General features: G+C 38.8%; 1 long non-coding RNA gene across 1 annotated transcript; it reads left to right on the top strand.

Moving 5' to 3' along the window:
- On the top strand, positions 1–27,668 carry LOC147676749 (uncharacterized). The gene is made up of 20 exons (XR_015302424.1): positions 1–122; positions 1,451–1,572; positions 2,901–3,022; positions 4,351–4,472; positions 5,801–5,921; positions 7,250–7,371; positions 8,700–8,821; positions 10,150–10,271; positions 11,600–11,720; positions 13,049–13,170; positions 14,499–14,620; positions 15,949–16,072; positions 17,401–17,521; positions 18,850–18,970; positions 20,299–20,420; positions 21,749–21,869; positions 23,198–23,319; positions 24,648–24,769; positions 26,098–26,218; positions 27,547–27,668. It is a non-coding gene; the product is annotated as an uncharacterized LOC147676749 (long non-coding RNA).
- The last annotated feature ends 286 nt before the right edge of the window (positions 27,669–27,954 follow it).

Raw genomic sequence — 27,954 nt, 5'->3', positions numbered from 1 at the left:
ATTATACTGAATGACCAGCAGTGGCAGTGTTTCACAGCAGAGTTTCTCTGAATTGCCGAGACTGAAGCAAAAAAAAAAAAGGAAGTCTTCTGGCATACTGCATCATTTTACCAATTTATGTGGTAAGTAAAACTCCCAATCATTCTTTTAGGCATTAAAAAGATGTAAATAGCATCGGAATGTCCTCACTAATTTATAGTGGGAGCCTGTGCCTGAATATTATTTCTGTCAAGATGGAAGTAATATGTATCACATTATGTTGGTCATGATAGTTAATAAGAGACTGACTGACTCAAACTCTACTAAAACCTGCTTTAGATCCTGGTGCTAGCAACGCTCTATTCGAGGAAATATCTGCCTTTGAGACTGAAATGCACCATCTCACTTATGAAAAATAGTGTTACATACTCAAGGAAGGAAGCTCATCTAACCTCTTCTCCTGCACTCTCTATGTTGGACTCTGATACTCAAGATGGATTGTTGTTAAGGTTAATCTGTCTTTGTACCTCAATCCCACTTTTGAAAAGGACTCAGTGCTTCGACTGGTTCCCATTCCTTTACCATTCCCCCTCCTACGTGGCTGGCAGTCATGAATACAGATAGTAACCTACTGCATAACTTCTGATATCTCATCCTCCTGTGTGGTTAGCTTCCACAAGGACAATTGGTCCAGGGGTGTCTGACATCATAAAGCTAAAGCAAGAAGTTGTCTGACATGAGGTGCCATTCTGTTGCCTAGCAGTCTGACATCATAAAGCTAAAGCAAGATGTTTTCTGACTAGAAGGCCACTCTGTTGCAATGCAGCTGGCATCATGAAGGTAAAGGAAGATGTTGTCTGACATGAGAGCCACTCTGTTGCCTAACAAGGAGTAGGATACATTTATCTTGGTAATGAGATGAGTTGCAGGGTAGACAGGATACCCAACGAAAAGATGAGATGGTACAAAGAAAGAAATTAGAACTTTATTTAGACTTACACATTTGTATGAACGGAGGTTTGAGCATAAGAGTCTCAACTTAACCATTGCTGCACTGGTAGGATTTGGCTAAAGAGAAGATGCAAATTATGCTATTCATAGTTTCTATTATTCCTGTTAACTGTAGCATAACCCTTCCTCTCTCAACTTACCAGCTGGCTTAATCGCTACTGGTGTACCATATCCTAAAACAAAGGAAGTAAGAAGGGTGCGCTGCCACTTGGCTGGCAAAAAGATTTATATCCCAATGTACGTGCTACAATTGTTTAGAGAGTGTTAGCAAATGAGGCAAGGGAATGCAGAGAAGTATGAGAGGTTATAAACACAAATTGAAATTTGATTTTTTAATTGAGCTGTTGATTTTCACAATAAAACAGACTCCATAGTATTGATCTGGTTACCCTTTATAAAAATCTAAACTTTTTGTATTGCTTATACTAAATGTACTAACAGTGGACTTTTCCATCTACAGATTATACTGAATGACCAGCAGTGGCAGTGTTTCACAGCAGAGTTTCTCTGAATTGCCGAGACTGAAGCAAAAAAAAAAAAGGAAGTCTTCTGGCATACTGCATCATTTTACCAATTTATGTGGTAAGTAAAACTCCCAATCATTCTTTTAGGCATTAAAAAGATGTAAATAGCATCGGAATGTCCTCACTAATTTATAGTGGGAGCCTGTGCCTGAATATTATTTCTGTCAAGATGGAAGTAATATGTATCACATTATGTTGGTCATGATAGTTAATAAAAGACTGACTGACTCAAACTCTACTAAAACCTGCTTTAGATCCTGGTGCTAGCAACGTTCTATTCGAGGAAATATCTGCCTTTGAGACTGAAATGCACCATCTCACTTATGAAAAATAGTGTTACATACTCAAGGAAGGAAGCTCATCTAACCTCTTCTCCTGCACTCTCTATGTTGGACTCTGATACTCAAGATGGATTGTTGTTAAGGTTAATCTGTCTTTGTACCTCAATCCCACTTTTGAAAAGGACACAGTGCTTTGACTGGTTCCCATTCCTTTACCATTCCCCCTCCTACGTGGCTGGCAGTCATGAATACAGATAGTAACCTACTGCATAACTTCTGATATCTCATCCTCCTGTGTGGTTAGCTTCCACAAGGACAATTGGTCCAGGGGTGTCTGACATCATAAAGCTAAAGCAAGAAGTTGTCTGACATGAGGTGCCATTCTGTTGCCTAGCAGTCTGACATCATAAAGCTAAAGCAAGATGTTTTCTGACTAGAAGGCCACTCTGTTGCAATGCAGCTGGCATCATGAAGGTAAAGGAAGATGTTGTCTGACATGAGAGCCACTCTGTTGCCTAACAAGGAGTAGGATACATTTATCTTGGTAATGAGATGAGTTGCAGGGTAGACAGGATACCCAACGAAAAGATGAGATGGTACAAAGAAAGAAATTAGAACTTTATTTAGACTTACACATTTGTATGAACGGAGGTTTGAGCATAAGAGTCTCAACTTAACCATTGCTGCACGGGTAGGATTTGGCTAAAGAGAAGATGCAAATTATGCTATTCATAGTTTCTATTATTCCTGTTAACTGTAGCATAACCCTTCCTCTCTCAACTTACCAGCTGGCTTAATCGCTACTGGTGTACCATATCCTAAAACAAAGGAAGTAAGAAGGGTGCGCTGCCACTTGGCTGGCAAAAAGATTTATATCTCAATGTACGTGCTACAATTGTTTAGAGAGTGTTAGCAAATGAGGCAAGGGAATGCAGAGAAGTATGAGAGGTTATAAACACAAATTGAAATTTGATTTTTTAATTGAGCTGTTGATTTTCACAATAAAACTGACTCCATAGTATTGATCTGGTTACCCTTTAAAAAAATCTAAACTTTTTGTATTGCTTATACTAAATGTACTAACAGTGGACTTTTCCATCTACAGATTATACTGAATGACCAGCAGTGGCAGTGTTTCACAGCAGAGTTTCTCTGAATTGCCGAGACTGAAGCAAAAAAAAAAAAGGAAGTCTTCTGGCATACTGCATCATTTTACCAATTTATGTGGTAAGTAAAACTCCCAATCATTCTTTTAGGCATTAAAAAGATGTAAATAGCATCGGAATGTCCTCACTAATTTATAGTGGGAGCCTGTGCCTGAATATTATTTCTGTCAAGATGGAAGTAATATGTATCACATTATGTTGGTCATGATAGTTAATAAGAGACTGACTGACTCAAACTCTACTAAAACCTGCTTTAGATCCTGGTGCTAGCAACGTTCTATTCGAGGAAATATCTGCCTTTGAGACTGAAATGCACCATCTCACTTATGAAAAATAGTGTTACATACTCAAGGAAGGAAGCTCATCTAACCTCTTCTCCTGCACTCTCTATGTTGGACTCTGATACTCAAGATGGATTGTTGTTAAGGTTAATCTGTCTTTGTACCTCAATCCCACTTTTGAAAAGGACACAGTGCTTCGACTGGTTCCCATTCCTTTACCATTCCCCCTCCTACGTGGCTGGCAGTCATGAATACAGATAGTAACCTACTGCATAACTTCTGATATCTCATCCTCCTGTGTGGTTAGCTTCCACAAGGACAATTGGTTCAGGGGTGTCTGACATCATAAAGCTAAAGCAAGAAGTTGTCTGACATGAGGTGCCATTCTGTTGCCTAGCAGTCTGACATCATAAAGCTAAAGCAAGATGTTTTCTGACTAGAAGGCCACTCTGTTGCAATGCAGCTGGCATCATGAAGGTAAAGGAAGATGTTGTCTGACATGAGAGCCACTCTGTTGCCTAACAAGGAGTAGGATACATTTATCTTGGTAATGAGATGAGTTGCAGGGTAGACAGGATACCCAACGAAAAGATGAGATGGTACAAAGAAAGAAATTAGAACTTTATTTAGACTTACACATTTGTATGAACGGAGGTTTGAGCATAAGAGTCTCAACTTAACCATTGCTGCACGGGTAGGATTTGGCTAAAGAGAAGATGCAAATTATGCTATTCATAGTTTCTATTATTCCTGTTAACTGTAGCATAACCCTTCCTCTCTCAACTTACCAGCTGGCTTAATCGCTACTGGTGTACCATATCCTAAAATAAAGGAAGTAAGAAGGGTGCGCTGCCACTTGGCTGGCAAAAAGATTTATATCCCAATGTACGTGCTACAATTGTTTAGAGAGTGTTAGCAAATGAGGCAAGGGAATGCAGAGAAGTATGAGAGGTTATAAACACAAATTGAAATTTGATTTTTTAATTGAGCTGTTGATTTTCACAATAAAACTGACTCCATAGTATTGATCTGGTTACCCTTTAAAAAAATCTAAACTTTTTGTATTGCTTATACTAAATGTACTAACAGTGGACTTTTCCATCTACAGATTATACTGAATGACCAGCAGTGGCAGTGTTTCACAGCAGAGTTTCTCTGAATTGCCGAGACTGAAGCAAAAAAAAAAAAGGAAGTCTTCTGGCATACTGCATCATTTTACCAATTTATGTGGTAAGTAAAACTCCCAATCATTCTTTTAGGCATTAAAAAGATGTAAATAGCATCGGAATGTCCTCACTAATTTATAGTGGGAGCCTGTGCCTGAATATTATTTCTGTCAAGATGGAAGTAATATGTATCACATTATGTTGGTCATGATAGTTAATAAAAGACTGACTGACTCAAACTCTACTAAAACCTGCTTTAGATCCTGGTGCTAGCAACGTTCTATTCGAGGAAATATCTGCCTTTGAGACTGAAATGCACCATCTCACTTATGAAAAATAGTGTTACATACTCAAGGAAGGAAGCTCATCTAACCTCTTCTCCTGCACTCTCTATGTTGGACTCTGATACTCAAGATGGATTGTTGTTAAGGTTAATCTGTCTTTGTACCTCAATCCCACTTTTGAAAAGGACACAGTGCTTCGACTGGTTCCCATTCCTTTACCATTCCCCCTCCTACGTGGCTGGCAGTCATGAATACAGATAGTAACCTACTGCATAACTTCTGATATCTCATCCTCCTGTGTGGTTAGCTTCCACAAGGACAATTGGTCCAGGGGTGTCTGACATCATAAAGCTAAAGCAAGAAGTTGTCTGACATGAGGTGCCATTCTGTTGCCTAGCAGTCTGACATCATAAAGCTAAAGCAAGATGTTTTCTGACTAGAAGGCCACTCTGTTGCAATGCAGCTGGCATCATGAAGGTAAAGGAAGATGTTGTCTGACATGAGAGCCACTCTGTTGCCTAACAAGGAGTAGGATACATTTATCTTGGTAATGAGATGAGTTGCAGGGTAGACAGGATACCCAACGAAAAGATGAGATGGTACAAAGAAAGAAATTAGAACTTTATTTAGACTTACACATTTGTATGAACGGAGGTTTGAGCATAAGAGTCTCAACTTAACCATTGCTGCACTGGTAGGATTTGGCTAAAGAGAAGATGCAAATTATGCTATTCATAGTTTCTATTATTCCTGTTAACTGTAGCATAACCCTTCCTCTCTCAACTTACCAGCTGGCTTAATCGCTACTGGTGTACCATATCCTAAAACAAAGGAAGTAAGAAGGGTGCGCTGCCACTTGGCTGGCAAAAAGATTTATATCCCAATGTACGTGCTACAATTGTTTAGAGAGTGTTAGAAAATGAGGCAAGGGAATGCAGAGAAGTATGAGAGGTTATAAACACAAATTGAAATTTGATTTTTTAATTGAGCTGTTGATTTTCACAATAAAACTGACTCCATAGTATTGATCTGGTTACCCTTTAAAAAAATCTAAACTTTTTGTATTGCTTATACTAAATGTACTAACAGTGGACTTTTCCATCTGCAGATTATACTGAATGACCAGCAGTGGCAGTGTTTCACAGCAGAGTTTCTCTGAATTGCCGAGACTGAAGCAAAAAAAAAAAGGAAGTCTTCTGGCATACTGCATCATTTTACCAATTTATGTGGTAAGTAAAACTCCCAATCATTCTTTTAGGCATTAAAAAGATGTAAATAGCATCGGAATGTCCTCACTAATTTATAGTGGGAGCCTGTGCCTGAATATTATTTCTGTCAAGATGGAAGTAATATGTATCACATTATGTTGGTCATGATAGTTAATAAAAGAATGACTGACTCAAACTCTACTAAAACCTGCTTTAGATCCTGGTGCTAGCAACGTTCTATTCGAGGAAATATCTGCCTTTGAGACTGAAATGCACCATCTCACTTATGAAAAATAGTGTTACATACTCAAGGAAGGAAGCTCATCTAACCTCTTCTCCTGCACTCTCTATGTTGGACTCTGATACTCAAGATGGATTGTTGTTAAGGTTAATCTGTCTTTGTACCTCAATCCCACTTTTGAAAAGGACACAGTGCTTCGACTGGTTCCCATTCCTTTACCATTCCCCCTCCTACGTGGCTGGCAGTCATGAATACAGATAGTAACCTACTGTATAACTTCTGATATCTCATCCTCCTGTGTGGTTAGCTTCCACAAGGACAATTGGTCCAGGGGTGTCTGACATCATAAAGCTAAAGCAAGAAGTTGTCTGACATGAGGTGCCATTCTGTTGCCTAGCAGTCTGACATCATAAAGCTAAAGCAAGATGTTTTCTGACTAGAAGGCCACTCTGTTGCAAAGCAGCTGGCATCATGAAGGTAAAGGAAGATGTTGTCTGACATGAGAGCCACTCTGTTGCCTAACAAGGAGTAGGATACATTTATCTTGGTAATGAGATAAGTTGCAGGGTAGACAGGATGCCCAACGAAAAGATGAGATGGTACAAAGAAAGAAATTAGAACTTTATTTAGACTTACACATTTGTATGAACGGAGGTTTGAGCATAAGAGTCTCAACTTAACCATTGCTGCACTGGTAGGATTTGGCTAAAGAGAAGATGCAAATTATGCTATTCATAGTTTCTATTATTCCTGTTAACTGTAGCATAACCCTTCCTCTCTCAACTTACCAGCTGGCTTAATCGCTACTGGTGTACCATATCCTAAAACAAAGGAAGTAAGAAGGGTGCGCTGCCACTTGGCTGGCAAAAAGATTTATATCCCAATGTACGTGCTACAATTGTTTAGAGAGTGTTAGCAAATGAGGCAAGGGAATGCAGAGAAGTATGAGAGGTTATAAACACAAATTGAAATTTGATTTTTTAATTGAGCTGTTGATTTTCACAATAAAACAGACTCCATAGTATTGATCTGGTTACCCTTTATAAAAATCTAAACTTTTTGTATTGCTTATACTAAATGTACTAACAGTGGACTTTTCCATCTACAGATTATACTGAATGACCAGCAGTGGCAGTGTTTCACAGCAGAGTTTCTCTGAATTGCCGAGACTGAAGCAAAAAAAAAAAAGGAAGTCTTCTGGCATACTGCATCATTTTACCAATTTATGTGGTAAGTAAAACTCCCAATCATTCTTTTAGGCATTAAAAAGATGTAAATAGCATCGGAATGTCCTCACTAATTTATAGTGGGAGCCTGTGCCTGAATATTATTTCTGTCAAGATGGAAGTAATATGTATCACATTATGTTGGTCATGATAGTTAATAAAAGACTGACTGACTCAAACTCTACTAAAACCTGCTTTAGATCCTGGTGCTAGCAACGTTCTATTCGAGGAAATATCTGCCTTTGAGACTGAAATGCACCATCTCACTTATGAAAAATAGTGTTACATACTCAAGGAAGGAAGCTCATCTAACCTCTTCTCCTGCACTCTCTATGTTGGACTCTGATACTCAAGATGGATTGTTGTTAAGGTTAATCTGTCTTTGTACCTCAATCCCACTTTTGAAAAGGACACAGTGCTTTGACTGGTTCCCATTCCTTTACCATTCCCCCTCCTACGTGGCTGGCAGTCATGAATACAGATAGTAACCTACTGCATAACTTCTGATATCTCATCCTCCTGTGTGGTTAGCTTCCACAAGGACAATTGGTCCAGGGGTGTCTGACATCATAAAGCTAAAGCAAGAAGTTGTCTGACATGAGGTGCCATTCTGTTGCCTAGCAGTCTGACATCATAAAGCTAAAGCAAGATGTTTTCTGACTAGAAGGCCACTCTGTTGCAATGCAGCTGGCATCATGAAGGTAAAGGAAGATGTTGTCTGACATGAGAGCCACTCTGTTGCCTAACAAGGAGTAGGATACATTTATCTTGGTAATGAGATGAGTTGCAGGGTAGACAGGATACCCAACGAAAAGATGAGATGGTACAAAGAAAGAAATTAGAACTTTATTTAGACTTACACATTTGTATGAACGGAGGTTTGAGCATAAGAGTCTCAACTTAACCATTGCTGCACGGGTAGGATTTGGCTAAAGAGAAGATGCAAATTATGCTATTCATAGTTTCTATTATTCCTGTTAACTGTAGCATAACCCTTCCTCTCTCAACTTACCAGCTGGCTTAATCGCTACTGGTGTACCATATCCTAAAACAAAGGAAGTAAGAAGGGTGCGCTGCCACTTGGCTGGCAAAAAGATTTATATCTCAATGTACGTGCTACAATTGTTTAGAGAGTGTTAGCAAATGAGGCAAGGGAATGCAGAGAAGTATGAGAGGTTATAAACACAAATTGAAATTTGATTTTTTAATTGAGCTGTTGATTTTCACAATAAAACTGACTCCATAGTATTGATCTGGTTACCCTTTAAAAAAATCTAAACTTTTTGTATTGCTTATACTAAATGTACTAACAGTGGACTTTTCCATCTACAGATTATACTGAATGACCAGCAGTGGCAGTGTTTCACAGCAGAGTTTCTCTGAATTGCCGAGACTGAAGCAAAAAAAAAAAAGGAAGTCTTCTGGCATACTGCATCATTTTACCAATTTATGTGGTAAGTAAAACTCCCAATCATTCTTTTAGGCATTAAAAAGATGTAAATAGCATCGGAATGTCCTCACTAATTTATAGTGGGAGCCTGTGCCTGAATATTATTTCTGTCAAGATGGAAGTAATATGTATCACATTATGTTGGTCATGATAGTTAATAAGAGACTGACTGACTCAAACTCTACTAAAACCTGCTTTAGATCCTGGTGCTAGCAACGTTCTATTCGAGGAAATATCTGCCTTTGAGACTGAAATGCACCATCTCACTTATGAAAAATAGTGTTACATACTCAAGGAAGGAAGCTCATCTAACCTCTTCTCCTGCACTCTCTATGTTGGACTCTGATACTCAAGATGGATTGTTGTTAAGGTTAATCTGTCTTTGTACCTCAATCCCACTTTTGAAAAGGACACAGTGCTTCGACTGGTTCCCATTCCTTTACCATTCCCCCTCCTACGTGGCTGGCAGTCATGAATACAGATAGTAACCTACTGCATAACTTCTGATATCTCATCCTCCTGTGTGGTTAGCTTCCACAAGGACAATTGGTCCAGGGGTGTCTGACATCATAAAGCTAAAGCAAGAAGTTGTCTGACATGAGGTGCCATTCTGTTGCCTAGCAGTCTGACATCATAAAGCTAAAGCAAGATGTTTTCTGACTAGAAGGCCACTCTGTTGCAATGCAGCTGGCATCATGAAGGTAAAGGAAGATGTTGTCTGACATGAGAGCCACTCTGTTGCCTAACAAGGAGTAGGATACATTTATCTTGGTAATGAGATGAGTTGCAGGGTAGACAGGATACCCAACGAAAAGATGAGATGGTACAAAGAAAGAAATTAGAACTTTATTTAGACTTACACATTTGTATGAACGGAGGTTTGAGCATAAGAGTCTCAACTTAACCATTGCTGCACGGGTAGGATTTGGCTAAAGAGAAGATGCAAATTATGCTATTCATAGTTTCTATTATTCCTGTTAACTGTAGCATAACCCTTCCTCTCTCAACTTACCAGCTGGCTTAATCGCTACTGGTGTACCATATCCTAAAATAAAGGAAGTAAGAAGGGTGCGCTGCCACTTGGCTGGCAAAAAGATTTATATCCCAATGTACGTGCTACAATTGTTTAGAGAGTGTTAGCAAATGAGGCAAGGGAATGCAGAGAAGTATGAGAGGTTATAAACACAAATTGAAATTTGATTTTTTAATTGAGCTGTTGATTTTCACAATAAAACTGACTCCATAGTATTGATCTGGTTACCCTTTAAAAAAATCTAAACTTTTTGTATTGCTTATACTAAATGTACTAACAGTGGACTTTTCCATCTACAGATTATACTGAATGACCAGCAGTGGCAGTGTTTCACAGCAGAGTTTCTCTGAATTGCCGAGACTGAAGCAAAAAAAAAAAAGGAAGTCTTCTGGCATACTGCATCATTTTACCAATTTATGTGGTAAGTAAAACTCCCAATCATTCTTTTAGGCATTAAAAAGATGTAAATAGCATCGGAATGTCCTCACTAATTTATAGTGGGAGCCTGTGCCTGAATATTATTTCTGTCAAGATGGAAGTAATATGTATCACATTATGTTGGTCATGATAGTTAATAAAAGACTGACTGACTCAAACTCTACTAAAACCTGCTTTAGATCCTGGTGCTAGCAACGTTCTATTCGAGGAAATATCTGCCTTTGAGACTGAAATGCACCATCTCACTTATGAAAAATAGTGTTACATACTCAAGGAAGGAAGCTCATCTAACCTCTTCTCCTGCACTCTCTATGTTGGACTCTGATACTCAAGATGGATTGTTGTTAAGGTTAATCTGTCTTTGTACCTCAATCCCACTTTTGAAAAGGACACAGTGCTTCGACTGGTTCCCATTCCTTTACCATTCCCCCTCCTACGTGGCTGGCAGTCATGAATACAGATAGTAACCTACTGCATAACTTCTGATATCTCATCCTCCTGTGTGGTTAGCTTCCACAAGGACAATTGGTCCAGGGGTGTCTGACATCATAAAGCTAAAGCAAGAAGTTGTCTGACATGAGGTGCCATTCTGTTGCCTAGCAGTCTGACATCATAAAGCTAAAGCAAGATGTTTTCTGACTAGAAGGCCACTCTGTTGCAATGCAGCTGGCATCATGAAGGTAAAGGAAGATGTTGTCTGACATGAGAGCCACTCTGTTGCCTAACAAGGAGTAGGATACATTTATCTTGGTAATGAGATGAGTTGCAGGGTAGACAGGATACCCAACGAAAAGATGAGATGGTACAAAGAAAGAAATTAGAACTTTATTTAGACTTACACATTTGTATGAACGGAGGTTTGAGCATAAGAGTCTCAACTTAACCATTGCTGCACTGGTAGGATTTGGCTAAAGAGAAGATGCAAATTATGCTATTCATAGTTTCTATTATTCCTGTTAACTGTAGCATAACCCTTCCTCTCTCAACTTACCAGCTGGCTTAATCGCTACTGGTGTACCATATCCTAAAACAAAGGAAGTAAGAAGGGTGCGCTGCCACTTGGCTGGCAAAAAGATTTATATCCCAATGTACGTGCTACAATTGTTTAGAGAGTGTTAGAAAATGAGGCAAGGGAATGCAGAGAAGTATGAGAGGTTATAAACACAAATTGAAATTTGATTTTTTAATTGAGCTGTTGATTTTCACAATAAAACTGACTCCATAGTATTGATCTGGTTACCCTTTAAAAAAATCTAAACTTTTTGTATTGCTTATACTAAATGTACTAACAGTGGACTTTTCCATCTGCAGATTATACTGAATGACCAGCAGTGGCAGTGTTTCACAGCAGAGTTTCTCTGAATTGCCGAGACTGAAGCAAAAAAAAAAAGGAAGTCTTCTGGCATACTGCATCATTTTACCAATTTATGTGGTAAGTAAAACTCCCAATCATTCTTTTAGGCATTAAAAAGATGTAAATAGCATCGGAATGTCCTCACTAATTTATAGTGGGAGCCTGTGCCTGAATATTATTTCTGTCAAGATGGAAGTAATATGTATCACATTATGTTGGTCATGATAGTTAATAAAAGAATGACTGACTCAAACTCTACTAAAACCTGCTTTAGATCCTGGTGCTAGCAACGTTCTATTCGAGGAAATATCTGCCTTTGAGACTGAAATGCACCATCTCACTTATGAAAAATAGTGTTACATACTCAAGGAAGGAAGCTCATCTAACCTCTTCTCCTGCACTCTCTATGTTGGACTCTGATACTCAAGATGGATTGTTGTTAAGGTTAATCTGTCTTTGTACCTCAATCCCACTTTTGAAAAGGACACAGTGCTTCGACTGGTTCCCATTCCTTTACCATTCCCCCTCCTACGTGGCTGGCAGTCATGAATACAGATAGTAACCTACTGTATAACTTCTGATATCTCATCCTCCTGTGTGGTTAGCTTCCACAAGGACAATTGGTCCAGGGGTGTCTGACATCATAAAGCTAAAGCAAGAAGTTGTCTGACATGAGGTGCCATTCTGTTGCCTAGCAGTCTGACATCATAAAGCTAAAGCAAGATGTTTTCTGACTAGAAGGCCACTCTGTTGCAAAGCAGCTGGCATCATGAAGGTAAAGGAAGATGTTGTCTGACATGAGAGCCACTCTGTTGCCTAACAAGGAGTAGGATACATTTATCTTGGTAATGAGATAAGTTGCAGGGTAGACAGGATGCCCAACGAAAAGATGAGATGGTACAAAGAAAGAAATTAGAACTTTATTTAGACTTACACATTTGTATGAACGGAGGTTTGAGCATAAGAGTCTCAACTTCACCATTGCTGCACTGGTAGGATTTGGCTAAAGAGAAGATGCAAATTATGCTATTCATAGTTTCTATTATTCCTGTTAACTGTAGCATAACCCTTCCTCTCTCAACTTACCAGCTGGCTTAATCGCTACTGGTGTACCATATCCTAAAACAAAGGAAGTAAGAAGGGTGCGCTGCCACTTGGCTGGCAAAAAGATTTATATCCCAATGTACGTGCTACAATTGTTTAGAGAGTGTTAGCAAATGAGGCAAGGGAATGCAGAGAAGTATGAGAGGTTATAAGCACAAATTGAAATTTGATTTTTTAATTGAGCTGTTGATTTTCACAATAAAACAGACTCCATAGTATTGATCTGGTTACCCTTTATAAAAATCTAAACTTTTTGTATTGCTTATACTAAATGTACTAACAGTGGACTTTTCCATCTGCAGATTATACTGAATGACCAGCAGTGGCAGTGTTTCACAGCAGAGTTTCTCTGAATTGCCGAGACTGAAGCAAAAAAAAAAAAGGAAGTCTTCTGGCATACTGCATCATTTTACCAATTTATGTGGTAAGTAAAACTCCCAATCATTCTTTTAGGCATTAAAAAGATGTAAATAGCATCGGAATGTCCTCACTAATTTATAGTGGGAGCCTGTGCCTGAATATTATTTCTGTCAAGATGGAAGTAATATGTATCACATTATGTTGGTCATGATAGTTAATAAAAGACTGACTGACTCAAACTCTACTAAAACCTGCTTTAGATCCTGGTGCTAGCAACGTTCTATTCGAGGAAATAGCTGCCTTTGAGACTGAAATGCACCATCTCACTTATGAAAAATAGTGTTACATACTCAAGGAAGGAAGCTCATCTAACCTCTTCTCCTGCACTCTCTATGTTGGACTCTGATACTCAAGATGGATTGTTGTTAAGGTTAATCTGTCTTTGTACCTCAATCCCACTTTTGAAAAGGACACAGTGCTTCGACTGGTTCCCATTCCTTTACCATTCCCCCTCCTACGTGGCTGGCAGTCATGAATACAGATAGTAACCTACTGCATAACTTCTGATATCTCATCCTCCTGTGTGGTTAGCTTCCACAAGGACAATTGGTCCAGGGGTGTCTGACATCATAAAGCTAAAGCAAGAAGTTGTCTGACATGAGGTGCCATTCTGTTGCCTAGCAGTCTGACATCATAAAGCTAAAGCAAGATGTTTTCTGACTAGAAGGCCACTCTGTTGCAAAGCAGCTGGCATCATGAAGGTAAAGGAAGATGTTGTCTGACATGAGAGCCACTCTGTTGCCTAACAAGGAGTAGGATACATTTATCTTGGTAATGAGATAAGTTGCAGGGTAGACAGGATGCCCAACGAAAAGATGAGATGGTACAAAGAAAGAAATTAGAACTTTATTTAGACTTACACATTTGTATGAACGGAGGTTTGAGCATAAGAGTCTCAACTTCACCATTGCTGCACTGGTAGGATTTGGCTAAAGAGAAGATGCAAATTATGCTATTCATAGTTTCTATTATTCCTGTTAACTGTAGCATAACCCTTCCTCTCTCAACTTACCAGCTGGCTTAATCGCTACTGGTGTACCATATCCTAAAACAAAGGAAGTAAGAAGGGTGCGCTGCCACTTGGCTGGCAAAAAGATTTATATCCCAATGTACGTGCTACAATTGTTTAGAGAGTGTTAGCAAATGAGGCAAGGGAATGCAGAGAAGTATGAGAGGTTATAAGCACAAATTGAAATTTGATTTTTTAATTGAGCTGTTGATTTTCACAATAAAACAGACTCCATAGTATTGATCTGGTTACCCTTTATAAAAATCTAAACTTTTTGTATTGCTTATACTAAATGTACTAACAGTGGACTTTTCCATCTGCAGATTATACTGAATGACCAGCAGTGGCAGTGTTTCACAGCAGAGTTTCTCTGAATTACCGAGACTGAAGCAAAAAAAAAAAAGGAAGTCTTCTGGCATACTGCATCATTTTACCAATTTATGTGGTAAGTAAAACTCCCAATCATTCTTTTAGGCATTAAAAAGATGTAAATAGCATCGGAATGTCCTCACTAATTTATAGTGGGAGCCTGTGCCTGAATATTATTTCTGTCAAGATGGAAGTAATATGTATCACATTATGTTGGTCATGATAGTTAATAAAAGACTGACTGACTCAAACTCTACTAAAACCTGCTTTATATCCTGGTGCTAGCAACGTTCTATTCGAGGAAATATCTGCCTTTGAGACTGAAATGCACCATCTCACTTATGAAAAATAGTGTTACATACTCAAGGAAGGAAGCTCATCTAACCTCTTCTCCTGCACTCTCTATGTTGGACTCTGATACTCAAGATGGATTGTTGTTAAGGTTAATCTGTCTTTGTACCTCAATCCCACTTTTGAAAAGGACACAGTGCTTCGACTGGTTCCCATTCCTTTACCATTCCCCCTCCTACGTGGCTGGCAGTCATGAATACAGATAGTAACCTACTGTATAACTTCTGATATCTCATCCTCCTGTGTGGTTAGCTTCCACAAGGACAATTGGTCCAGGGGTGTCTGACATCATAAAGCTAAAGCAAGAAGTTGTCTGACATGAGGTGCCATTCTGTTGCCTAGCAGTCTGACATCATAAAGCTAAAGCAAGATGTTTTCTGACTAGAAGGCCACTCTGTTGCAAAGCAGCTGGCATCATGAAGGTAAAGGAAGATGTTGTCTGACATGAGAGCCACTCTGTTGCCTAACAAGGAGTAGGATACATTTATCTTGGTAATGAGATAAGTTGCAGGGTAGACAGGATGCCCAACGAAAAGATGAGATGGTACGAAGAAAGAAGTTAGAACTTTATTTAGACTTACACATTTGTATGAACGCAGGTTTGAGCATAAGAGTCTCAACTTCACCATTGCTGCACTGGTAGGATTTGGCTAAAGAGAAGATGCAAATTATGCTATTCATAGTTTCTATTATTCCTGTTAACTGTAGCATAACCCTTCCTCTCTCAACTTACCAGCTGGCTTAATCGCTACTGGTGTACCATATCCTAAAACAAAGGAAGTAAGAAGGGTGCGCTGCCACTTGGCTGGCAAAAAGATTTATATCCCAATGTACGTGCTACAATTGTTTAGAGAGTGTTAGCAAATGAGGCAAGGGAATGCAGAGAAGTATGAGAGGTTATAAACACAAATTGAGATTTGATTTTTTAATTGAGCTGTTGATTTTCACAATAAAACAGACTCCATAGTATTGATCTGGTTACCCTTTATAAAAATCTAAACTTTTTGTATTGCTTATACTAAATGTACTAACAGTGGACTTTTCCATCTGCAGATTATACTGAATGACCAGCAGTGGCAGTGTTTCACAGCAGAGTTTCTCTGAATTGCCGAGACTGAAGCAAAAAAAAAAAAAAGGAAGTCTTCTGGCATACTGCATCATTTTACCAATTTATGTGGTAAGTAAAACTCCCAATCATTCTTTTAGGCATTAAAAAGATGTAAATAGCATCGGAATGTCCTCACTAATTTATAGTGGGAGCCTGTGCCTGAATATTATTTCTGTCAAGATGGAAGTAATATGTATCACATTATGTTGGTCATGATAGTTAATAAAAGACTGACTGACTCAAACTCTACTAAAACCTGCTTTAGATCCTGGTGCTAGCAATGTTCTATTCGAGGAAATATCTGCCTTTGAGACTGAAATGCACCATCTCACTTATGAAAAATAGTGTTACATACTCAAGGAAGGAAGCTCATCTAACCTCTTCTCCTGCACTCTCTATGTTGGACTCTGATACTCAAGATGGATTGTTGTTAAGGTTAATCTGTCTTTGTACCTCAATCCCACTTTTGAAAAGGACTCAGTGCTTCGACTGGTTCCCATTCCTTTACCATTCCCCCTCCTACGTGGCTGGCAGTCATGAATACAGATAGTAACCTACTGCATAACTTCTGATATCTCATCCTCCTGTGTGGTTAGCTTCCACAAGGACAATTGGTCCAGGGGTGTCTGACATCATAAAGCTAAAGCAAAAAGTTGTCTGACATGAGGTGCCATTCTGTTGCCTAGCAGTCTGACATCATAAAGCTAAAGCAAGATGTTTTCTGACTAGAAGGCCACTCTGTTGCAAAGCAGCTGGCATCATGAAGGTAAAGGAAGATGTTGTCTGACATGAGAGCCACTCTGTTGCCTAACAAGGAGTAGGATACATTTATCTTGGTAATGAGATGAGTTGCAGGGTAGACAGGATGCCCAACGAAAAGATGAGATGGTACGAAGAAAGAAGTTAGAACTTTATTTAGACTTACACATTTGTATGAACGCAGGTTTGAGCATAAGAGTCTCAACTTCACCATTGCTGCACTGGTAGGATTTGGCTAAAGAGAAGATGCAAATTATGCTATTCATAGTTTCTATTATTCCTGTTAACTGTAGCATAACCCTTCCTCTCTCAACTTACCAGCTGGCTTAATCGCTACTGGTGTACCATATCCTAAAACAAAGGAAGTAAGAAGGGTGCGCTGCCACTTGGCTGGCAAAAAGATTTATATCCCAATGTACGTGCTACAATTGTTTAGAGAGAGTTAGCAAATGAGGCAAGGGAATGCAGAGAAGTATGAGAGGTTATAAACACAAATTGAGATTTGATTTTTTAATTGAGCTGTTGATTTTCACAATAAAACAGACTCCATAGTATTGATCTGGTTACCCTTTATAAAAATCTAAACTTTTTGTATTGCTTATACTAAATGTACTAACAGTGGACTTTTCCATCTGCAGATTATACTGAATGACCAGCAGTGGCAGTGTTTCACAGCAGAGTTTCTCTGAATTGCCGAGACTGAAGCAAAAAAAAAAAGGAAGTCTTCTGGCATACTGCATCATTTTACCAATTTATGTGGTAAGTAAAACTCCCAATCATTCTTTTAGGCATTAAAAAGATGTAAATAGCATCGGAATGTCCTCACTAATTTATAGTGGGAGCCTGTGCCTGAATATTATTTCTGTCAAGATGGAAGTAATATGTATCACATTATGTTGGTCATGATAGTTAATAAAAGACTGACTGACTCAAACTCTACTAAAACCTGCTTTAGATCCTGGTGCTAGCAATGTTCTATTCGAGGAAATATCTGCCTTTGAGACTGAAATGCACCATCTCACTTATGAAAAATAGTGTTACATACTCAAGGAAGGAAGCTCATCTAACCTCTTCTCCTGCACTCTCTATGTTGGACTCTGATACTCAAGATGGATTGTTGTTAAGGTTAATCTGTCTTTGTACCTCAATCCCACTTTTGAAAAGGACACAGTGCTTCGACTGGTTCCCATTCCTTTACCATTCCCCCTCCTACGTGGCTGGCAGTCATGAATACAGATAGTAACCTACTGCATAACTTCTGATATCTCATCCTCCTGTGTGGTTAGCTTCCACAAGGACAATTGGTCCAGGGGTGTCTGACATCATAAAGCTAAAGCAAGAAGTTGTCTGACATGAGGTGCCATTCTGTTGCCTAGCAGTCTGACATCATAAAGCTAAAGCAAGATGTTTTCTGACTAGAAGGCCACTCTGTTGCAATGCAGCTGGCATCATGAAGGTAAAGGAAGATGTTGTCTGACATGAGAGCCACTCTGTTGCCTAACAAGGAGTAGGATACATTTATCTTGGTAATGAGATGAGTTGCAGGGTAGACAGGATACCCAACGAAAAGATGAGATGGTACAAAGAAAGAAATTAGAACTTTATTTAAACTTACACATTTGTATGAACGGAGGTTTGAGCATAAGAGTCTCAACTTAACCATTGCTGCACTGGTAGGATTTGGCTAAAGAGAAGATGCAAATTATGCTATTCATAGTTTCTATTTTTCCTGTTAACTGTAGCATAACCCTTCCTCTCTCAACTTACCAGCTGGCTTAATCGCTACTGGTGTACCATATCCTAAAACAAAGGAAGTAAGAAGGGTGCGCTGCCACTTGGCTGGCAAAAAGATTTATATCCCAATGTACGTGCTACAATTGTTTAGAGAGTGTTAGCAAATGAGGCAAGGGAATGCAGAGAAGTATGAGAGGTTATAAACACAAATTGAAATTTGATTTTTTAATTGAGCTGTTGATTTTCACAATAAAACTGACTCCATAGTATTGATCTGGTTACCCTTTAAAAAAATCTAAACTTTTTGTATTGCTTATACTAAATGTACTAACAGTGGACTTTTCCATCTGCAGATTATATTGAATGACCAGCAGTGGCAGTGTTTCACAGCAGAGTTTCTCTGAATTGCCGAGACTGAAGCAAAAAAAAAAAGGAAGTCTTCTGGCATACTGCATCATTTTACCAATTTATGTGGTAAGTAAAACTCCCAATCATTCTTTTAGGCATTAAAAAGATGTAAATAGCATCGGAATGTCCTCACTAATTTATAGTGGGAGCCTGTGCCTGAATATTATTTCTGTCAAGATGGAAGTAATATGTATCACATTATGTTGGTCATGATAGTTAATAAAAGAATGACTGACTCAAACTCTACTAAAACCTGCTTTAGATCCTGGTGCTAGCAACGTTCTATTCGAGGAAATATCTGCCTTTGAGACTGAAATGCACCATCTCACTTATGAAAAATAGTGTTACATACTCAAGGAAGGAAGCTCATCTAACCTCTTCTCCTGCACTCTCTATGTTGGACTCTGATACTCAAGATGGATTGTTGTTAAGGTTAATCTGTCTTTGTACCTCAATCCCACTTTTGAAAAGGACACAGTGCTTCGACTGGTTCCCATTCCTTTACCATTCCCCCTCCTACGTGGCTGGCAGTCATGAATACAGATAGTAACCTACTGCATAACTTCTGATATCTCATCCTCCTGTGTGGTTAGCTTCCACAAGGACAATTGGTCCAGGGGTGTCTGACATCATAAAGCTAAAGCAAGAAGTTGTCTGACATGAGGTGCCATTCTGTTGCCTAGCAGTCTGACATCATAAAGCTAAAGCAAGATGTTTTCTGACTAGAAGGCCACTCTGTTGCAATGCAGCTGGCATCATGAAGGTAAAGGAAGATGTTGTCTGACATGAGAGCCACTCTGTTGCCTAACAAGGAGTAGGATACATTTATCTTGGTAATGAGATGAGTTGCAGGGTAGACAGGATACCCAACGAAAAGATGAGATGGTACAAAGAAAGAAATTAGAACTTTATTTAGACTTACACATTTGTATGAACGGAGGTTTGAGCATAAGAGTCTCAACTTAACCATTGCTGCACGGGTAGGATTTGGCTAAAGAGAAGATGCAAATTATGCTATTCATAGTTTCTATTATTCCTGTTAACTGTAGCATAACCCTTCCTCTCTCAACTTACCAGCTGGCTTAATCGCTACTGGTGTACCATATCCTAAAACAAAGGAAGTAAGAAGGGTGCGCTGCCACTTGGCTGGCAAAAAGATTTATATCCCAATGTACGTGCTACAATTGTTTAGAGAGTGTTAGCAAATGAGGCAAGGGAATGCAGAGAAGTATGAGAGGTTATAAACACAAATTGAAATTTGATTTTTTAATTGAGCTGTTGATTTTCACAATAAAACTGACTCCATAGTATTGATCTGGTTACCCTTTAAAAAAATCTAAACTTTTTGTATTGCTTATACTAAATGTACTAACAGTGGACTTTTCCATCTACAGATTATACTGAATGACCAGCAGTGGCAGTGTTTCACAGCAGAGTTTCTCTGAATTGCCGAGACTGAAGCAAAAAAAAAAAAGGAAGTCTTCTGGCATACTGCATCATTTTACCAATTTATGTGGTAAGTAAAACTCCCAATCATTCTTTTAGGCATTAAAAAGATGTAAATAGCATCGGAATGTCCTCACTAATTTATAGTGGGAGCCTGTGCCTGAATATTATTTCTGTCAAGATGGAAGTAATATGTATCACATTATGTTGGTCATGATAGTTAATAAGAGACTGACTGACTCAAACTCTACTAAAACCTGCTTTAGATCCTGGTGCTAGCAACGTTCTATTCGAGGAAATATCTGCCTTTGAGACTGAAATGCACCATCTCACTTATGAAAAATAGTGTTACATACTCAAGGAAGGAAGCTCATCTAACCTCTTCTCCTGCACTCTCTATGTTGGACTCTGATACTCAAGATGGATTGTTGTTAAGGTTAATCTGTCTTTGTACCTCAATCCCACTTTTGAAAAGGACACAGTGCTTCGACTGGTTCCCATTCCTTTACCATTCCCCCTCCTACGTGGCTGGCAGTCATGAATACAGATAGTAACCTACTGCATAACTTCTGATATCTCATCCTCCTGTGTGGTTAGCTTCCACAAGGACAATTGGTCCAGGGGTGTCTGACATCATAAAGCTAAAGCAAGAAGTTGTCTGACATGAGGTGCCATTCTGTTGCCTAGCAGTCTGACATCATAAAGCTAAAGCAAGATGTTTTCTGACTAGAAGGCCACTCTGTTGCAATGCAGCTGGCATCATGAAGGTAAAGGAAGATGTTGTCTGACATGAGAGCCACTCTGTTGCCTAACAAGGAGTAGGATACATTTATCTTGGTAATGAGATGAGTTGCAGGGTAGACAGGATACCCAACGAAAAGATGAGATGGTACAAAGAAAGAAATTAGAACTTTATTTAGACTTACACATTTGTATGAACGGAGGTTTGAGCATAAGAGTCTCAACTTAACCATTGCTGCACGGGTAGGATTTGGCTAAAGAGAAGATGCAAATTATGCTATTCATAGTTTCTATTATTCCTGTTAACTGTAGCATAACCCTTCCTCTCTCAACTTACCAGCTGGCTTAATCGCTACTGGTGTACCATATCCTAAAACAAAGGAAGTAAGAAGGGTGCGCTGCCACTTGGCTGGCAAAAAGATTTATATCCCAATGTACGTGCTACAATTGTTTAGAGAGTGTTAGCAAATGAGGCAAGGGAATGCAGAGAAGTATGAGAGGTTATAAACACAAATTGAAATTTGATTTTTTAATTGAGCTGTTGATTTTCACAATAAAACTGACTCCATAGTATTGATCTGGTTACCCTTTAAAAAAATCTAAACTTTTTGTATTGCTTATACTAAATGTACTAACAGTGGACTTTTCCATCTGCAGATTATACTGAATGACCAGCAGTGGCAGTGTTTCACAGCAGAGTTTCTCTGAATTGCCGAGACTGAAGCAAAAAAAAAAAGGAAGTCTTCTGGCATACTGCATCATTTTACCAATTTATGTGGTAAGTAAAACTCCCAATCATTCTTTTAGGCATTAAAAAGATGTAAATAGCATCGGAATGTCCTCACTAATTTATAGTGGGAGCCTGTGCCTGAATATTATTTCTGTCAAGATGGAAGTAATATGTATCACATTATGTTGGTCATGATAGTTAATAAAAGAATGACTGACTCAAACTCTACTAAAACCTGCTTTAGATCCTGGTGCTAGCAACGTTCTATTCGAGGAAATATCTGCCTTTGAGACTGAAATGCACCATCTCACTTATGAAAAATAGTGTTACATACTCAAGGAAGGAAGCTCATCTAACCTCTTCTCCTGCACTCTCTATGTTGGACTCTGATACTCAAGATGGATTGTTGTTAAGGTTAATCTGTCTTTGTACCTCAATCCCACTTTTGAAAAGGACACAGTGCTTCGACTGGTTCCCATTCCTTTACCATTCCCCCTCCTACGTGGCTGGCAGTCATGAATACAGATAGTAACCTACTGTATAACTTCTGATATCTCATCCTCCTGTGTGGTTAGCTTCCACAAGGACAATTGGTCCAGGGGTGTCTGACATCATAAAGCTAAAGCAAGAAGTTGTCTGACATGAGGTGCCATTCTGTTGCCTAGCAGTCTGACATCATAAAGCTAAAGCAAGATGTTTTCTGACTAGAAGGCCACTCTGTTGCAAAGCAGCTGGCATCATGAAGGTAAAGGAAGATGTTGTCTGACATGAGAGCCACTCTGTTGCCTAACAAGGAGTAGGATACATTTATCTTGGTAATGAGATAAGTTGCAGGGTAGACAGGATGCCCAACGAAAAGATGAGATGGTACAAAGAAAGAAATTAGAACTTTATTTAGACTTACACATTTGTATGAACGGAGGTTTGAGCATAAGAGTCTCAACTTAACCATTGCTGCACGGGTAGGATTTGGCTAAAGAGAAGATGCAAATTATGCTATTCATAGTTTCTATTATTCCTGTTAACTGTAGCATAACCCTTCCTCTCTCAACTTACCAGCTGGCTTAATCGCTACTGGTGTACCATATCCTAAAACAAAGGAAGTAAGAAGGGTGCGCTGCCACTTGGCTGGCAAAAAGATTTATATCTCAATGTACGTGCTACAATTGTTTAGAGAGTGTTAGCAAATGAGGCAAGGGAATGCAGAGAAGTATGAGAGGTTATAAACACAAATTGAAATTTGATTTTTTAATTGAGCTGTTGATTTTCACAATAAAACTGACTCCATAGTATTGATCTGGTTACCCTTTAAAAAAATCTAAACTTTTTGTATTGCTTATACTAAATGTACTAACAGTGGACTTTTCCATCTACAGATTATACTGAATGACCAGCAGTGGCAGTGTTTCACAGCAGAGTTTCTCTGAATTGCCGAGACTGAAGCAAAAAAAAAAAAGGAAGTCTTCTGGCATACTGCATCATTTTACCAATTTATGTGGTAAGTAAAACTCCCAATCATTCTTTTAGGCATTAAAAAGATGTAAATAGCATCGGAATGTCCTCACTAATTTATAGTGGGAGCCTGTGCCTGAATATTATTTCTGTCAAGATGGAAGTAATATGTATCACATTATGTTGGTCATGATAGTTAATAAGAGACTGACTGACTCAAACTCTACTAAAACCTGCTTTAGATCCTGGTGCTAGCAACGTTCTATTCGAGGAAATATCTGCCTTTGAGACTGAAATGCACCATCTCACTTATGAAAAATAGTGTTACATACTCAAGGAAGGAAGCTCATCTAACCTCTTCTCCTGCACTCTCTATGTTGGACTCTGATACTCAAGATGGATTGTTGTTAAGGTTAATCTGTCTTTGTACCTCAATCCCACTTTTGAAAAGGACACAGTGCTTCGACTGGTTCCCATTCCTTTACCATTCCCCCTCCTACGTGGCTGGCAGTCATGAATACAGATAGTAACCTACTGCATAACTTCTGATATCTCATCCTCCTGTGTGGTTAGCTTCCACAAGGACAATTGGTCCAGGGGTGTCTGACATCATAAAGCTAAAGCAAGAAGTTGTCTGACATGAGGTGCCATTCTGTTGCCTAGCAGTCTGACATCATAAAGCTAAAGCAAGATGTTTTCTGACTAGAAGGCCACTCTGTTGCAATGCAGCTGGCATCATGAAGGTAAAGGAAGATGTTGTCTGACATGAGAGCCACTCTGTTGCCTAACAAGGAGTAGGATACATTTATCTTGGTAATGAGATGAGTTGCAGGGTAGACAGGATACCCAACGAAAAGATGAGATGGTACAAAGAAAGAAATTAGAACTTTATTTAGACTTACACATTTGTATGAACGGAGGTTTGAGCATAAGAGTCTCAACTTAACCATTGCTGCACGGGTAGGATTTGGCTAAAGAGAAGATGCAAATTATGCTATTCATAGTTTCTATTATTCCTGTTAACTGTAGCATAACCCTTCCTCTCTCAACTTACCAGCTGGCTTAATCGCTACTGGTGTACCATATCCTAAAACAAAGGAAGTAAGAAGGGTGCGCTGCCACTTGGCTGGCAAAAAGATTTATATCCCAATGTACGTGCTACAATTGTTTAGAGAGTGTTAGCAAATGAGGCAAGGGAATGCAGAGAAGTATGAGAGGTTATAAACACAAATTGAAATTTGATTTTTTAATTGAGCTGTTGATTTTCACAATAAAACTGACTCCATAGTATTGATCTGGTTACCCTTTAAAAAAATCTAAACTTTTTGTATTGCTTATACTAAATGTACTAACAGTGGACTTTTCCATCTACAGATTATACTGAATGACCAGCAGTGGCAGTGTTTCACAGCAGAGTTTCTCTGAATTGCCGAGACTGAAGCAAAAAAAAAAAAGGAAGTCTTCTGGCATACTGCATCATTTTACCAATTTATGTGGTAAGTAAAACTCCCAATCATTCTTTTAGGCATTAAAAAGATGTAAATAGCATCGGAATGTCCTCACTAATTTATAGTGGGAGCCTGTGCCTGAATATTATTTCTGTCAAGATGGAAGTAATATGTATCACATTATGTTGGTCATGATAGTTAATAAAAGACTGACTGACTCAAACTCTACTAAAACCTGCTTTAGATCCTGGTGCTAGCAACGTTCTATTCGAGGAAATATCTGCCTTTGAGACTGAAATGCACCATCTCACTTATGAAAAATAGTGTTACATACTCAAGGAAGGAAGCTCATCTAACCTCTTCTCCTGCACTCTCTATGTTGGACTCTGATACTCAAGATGGATTGTTGTTAAGGTTAATCTGTCTTTGTACCTCAATCCCACTTTTGAAAAGGACACAGTGCTTCGACTGGTTCCCATTCCTTTACCATTCCCCCTCCTACGTGGCTGGCAGTCATGAATACAGATAGTAACCTACTGCATAACTTCTGATATCTCATCCTCCTGTGTGGTTAGCTTCCACAAGGACAATTGGTCCAGGGGTGTCTGACATCATAAAGCTAAAGCAAGAAGTTGTCTGACATGAGGTGCCATTCTGTTGCCTAGCAGTCTGACATCATAAAGCTAAAGCAAGATGTTTTCTGACTAGAAGGCCACTCTGTTGCAATGCAGCTGGCATCATGAAGGTAAAGGAAGATGTTGTCTGACATGAGAGCCACTCTGTTGCCTAACAAGGAGTAGGATACATTTATCTTGGTAATGAGATGAGTTGCAGGGTAGACAGGATACCCAACGAAAAGATGAGATGGTACAAAGAAAGAAATTAGAACTTTATTTAGACTTACACATTTGTATGAACGGAGGTTTGAGCATAAGAGTCTCAACTTAACCATTGCTGCACTGGTAGGATTTGGCTAAAGAGAAGATGCAAATTATGCTATTCATAGTTTCTATTATTCCTGTTAACTGTAGCATAACCCTTCCTCTCTCAACTTACCAGCTGGCTTAATCGCTACTGGTGTACCATATCCTAAAACAAAGGAAGTAAGAAGGGTGCGCTGCCACTTGGCTGGCAAAAAGATTTATATCCCAATGTACGTGCTACAATTGTTTAGAGAGTGTTAGCAAATGAGGCAAGGGAATGCAGAGAAGTATGAGAGGTTATAAACACAAATTGAAATTTGATTTTTTAATTGAGCTGTTGATTTTCACAATAAAACTGACTCCATAGTATTGATCTGGTTACCCTTTAAAAAAATCTAAACTTTTTGTATTGCTTATACTAAATGTACTAACAGTGGACTTTTCCATCTGCAGATTATACTGAATGACCAGCAGTGGCAGTGTTTCACAGCAGAGTTTCTCTGAATTGCCGAGACTGAAGCAAAAAAAAAAAGGAAGTCTTCTGGCATACTGCATCATTTTACCAATTTATGTGGTAAGTAAAACTCCCAATCATTCTTTTAGGCATTAAAAAGATGTAAATAGCATCGGAATGTCCTCACTAATTTATAGTGGGAGCCTGTGCCTGAATATTATTTCTGTCAAGATGGAAGTAATATGTATCACATTATGTTGGTCATGATAGTTAATAAAAGAATGACTGACTCAAACTCTACTAAAACCTGCTTTAGATCCTGGTGCTAGCAACGTTCTATTCGAGGAAATATCTGCCTTTGAGACTGAAATGCACCATCTCACTTATGAAAAATAGTGTTACATACTCAAGGAAGGAAGCTCATCTAACCTCTTCTCCTGCACTCTCTATGTTGGACTCTGATACTCAAGATGGATTGTTGTTAAGGTTAATCTGTCTTTGTACCTCAATCCCACTTTTGAAAAGGACACAGTGCTTCGACTGGTTCCCATTCCTTTACCATTCCCCCTCCTACGTGGCTGGCAGTCATGAATACAGATAGTAACCTACTGTATAACTTCTGATATCTCATCCTCCTGTGTGGTTAGCTTCCACAAGGACAATTGGTCCAGGGGTGTCTGACATCATAAAGCTAAAGCAAGAAGTTGTCTGACATGAGGTGCCATTCTGTTGCCTAGCAGTCTGACATCATAAAGCTAAAGCAAGATGTTTTCTGACTAGAAGGCCACTCTGTTGCAAAGCAGCTGGCATCATGAAGGTAAAGGAAGATGTTGTCTGACATGAGAGCCACTCTGTTGCCTAACAAGGAGTAGGATACATTTATCTTGGTAATGAGATAAGTTGCAGGGTAGACAGGATGCCCAACGAAAAGATGAGATGGTACAAAGAAAGAAATTAGAACTTTATTTAGACTTACACATTTGTATGAACGGAGGTTTGAGCATAAGAGTCTCAACTTCACCATTGCTGCACTGGTAGGATTTGGCTAAAGAGAAGATGCAAATTATGCTATTCATAGTTTCTATTATTCCTGTTAACTGTAGCATAACCCTTCCTCTCTCAACTTACCAGCTGGCTTAATCGCTACTGGTGTACCATATCCTAAAACAAAGGAAGTAAGAAGGGTGCGCTGCCACTTGGCTGGCAAAAAGATTTATATCCCAATGTACGTGCTACAATTGTTTAGAGAGTGTTAGCAAATGAGGCAAGGGAATGCAGAGAAGTATGAGAGGTTATAAGCACAAATTGAAATTTGATTTTTTAATTGAGCTGTTGATTTTCACAATAAAACAGACTCCATAGTATTGATCTGGTTACCCTTTATAAAAATCTAAACTTTTTGTATTGCTTATACTAAATGTACTAACAGTGGACTTTTCCATCTGCAGATTATACTGAATGACCAGCAGTGGCAGTGTTTCACAGCAGAGTTTCTCTGAATTGCCGAGACTGAAGCAAAAAAAAAAAAGGAAGTCTTCTGGCATACTGCATCATTTTACCAATTTATGTGGTAAGTAAAACTCCCAATCATTCTTTTAGGCATTAAAAAGATGTAAATAGCATCGGAATGTCCTCACTAATTTATAGTGGGAGCCTGTGCCTGAATATTATTTCTGTCAAGATGGAAGTAATATGTATCACATTATGTTGGTCATGATAGTTAATAAAAGACTGACTGACTCAAACTCTACTAAAACCTGCTTTAGATCCTGGTGCTAGCAACGTTCTATTCGAGGAAATAGCTGCCTTTGAGACTGAAATGCACCATCTCACTTATGAAAAATAGTGTTACATAC

Source organism: Lissotriton vulgaris, chromosome 12 (genome assembly GCF_964263255.1).
Source record: "Lissotriton vulgaris chromosome 12, aLisVul1.2, whole genome shotgun sequence".
Lineage (NCBI taxonomy): Eukaryota > Metazoa > Chordata > Amphibia > Caudata > Salamandridae > Lissotriton > Lissotriton vulgaris.
Note: the sequence above shows the minus strand (reverse complement) of the source record. Positions and strands in the feature narration are given on the sequence as shown.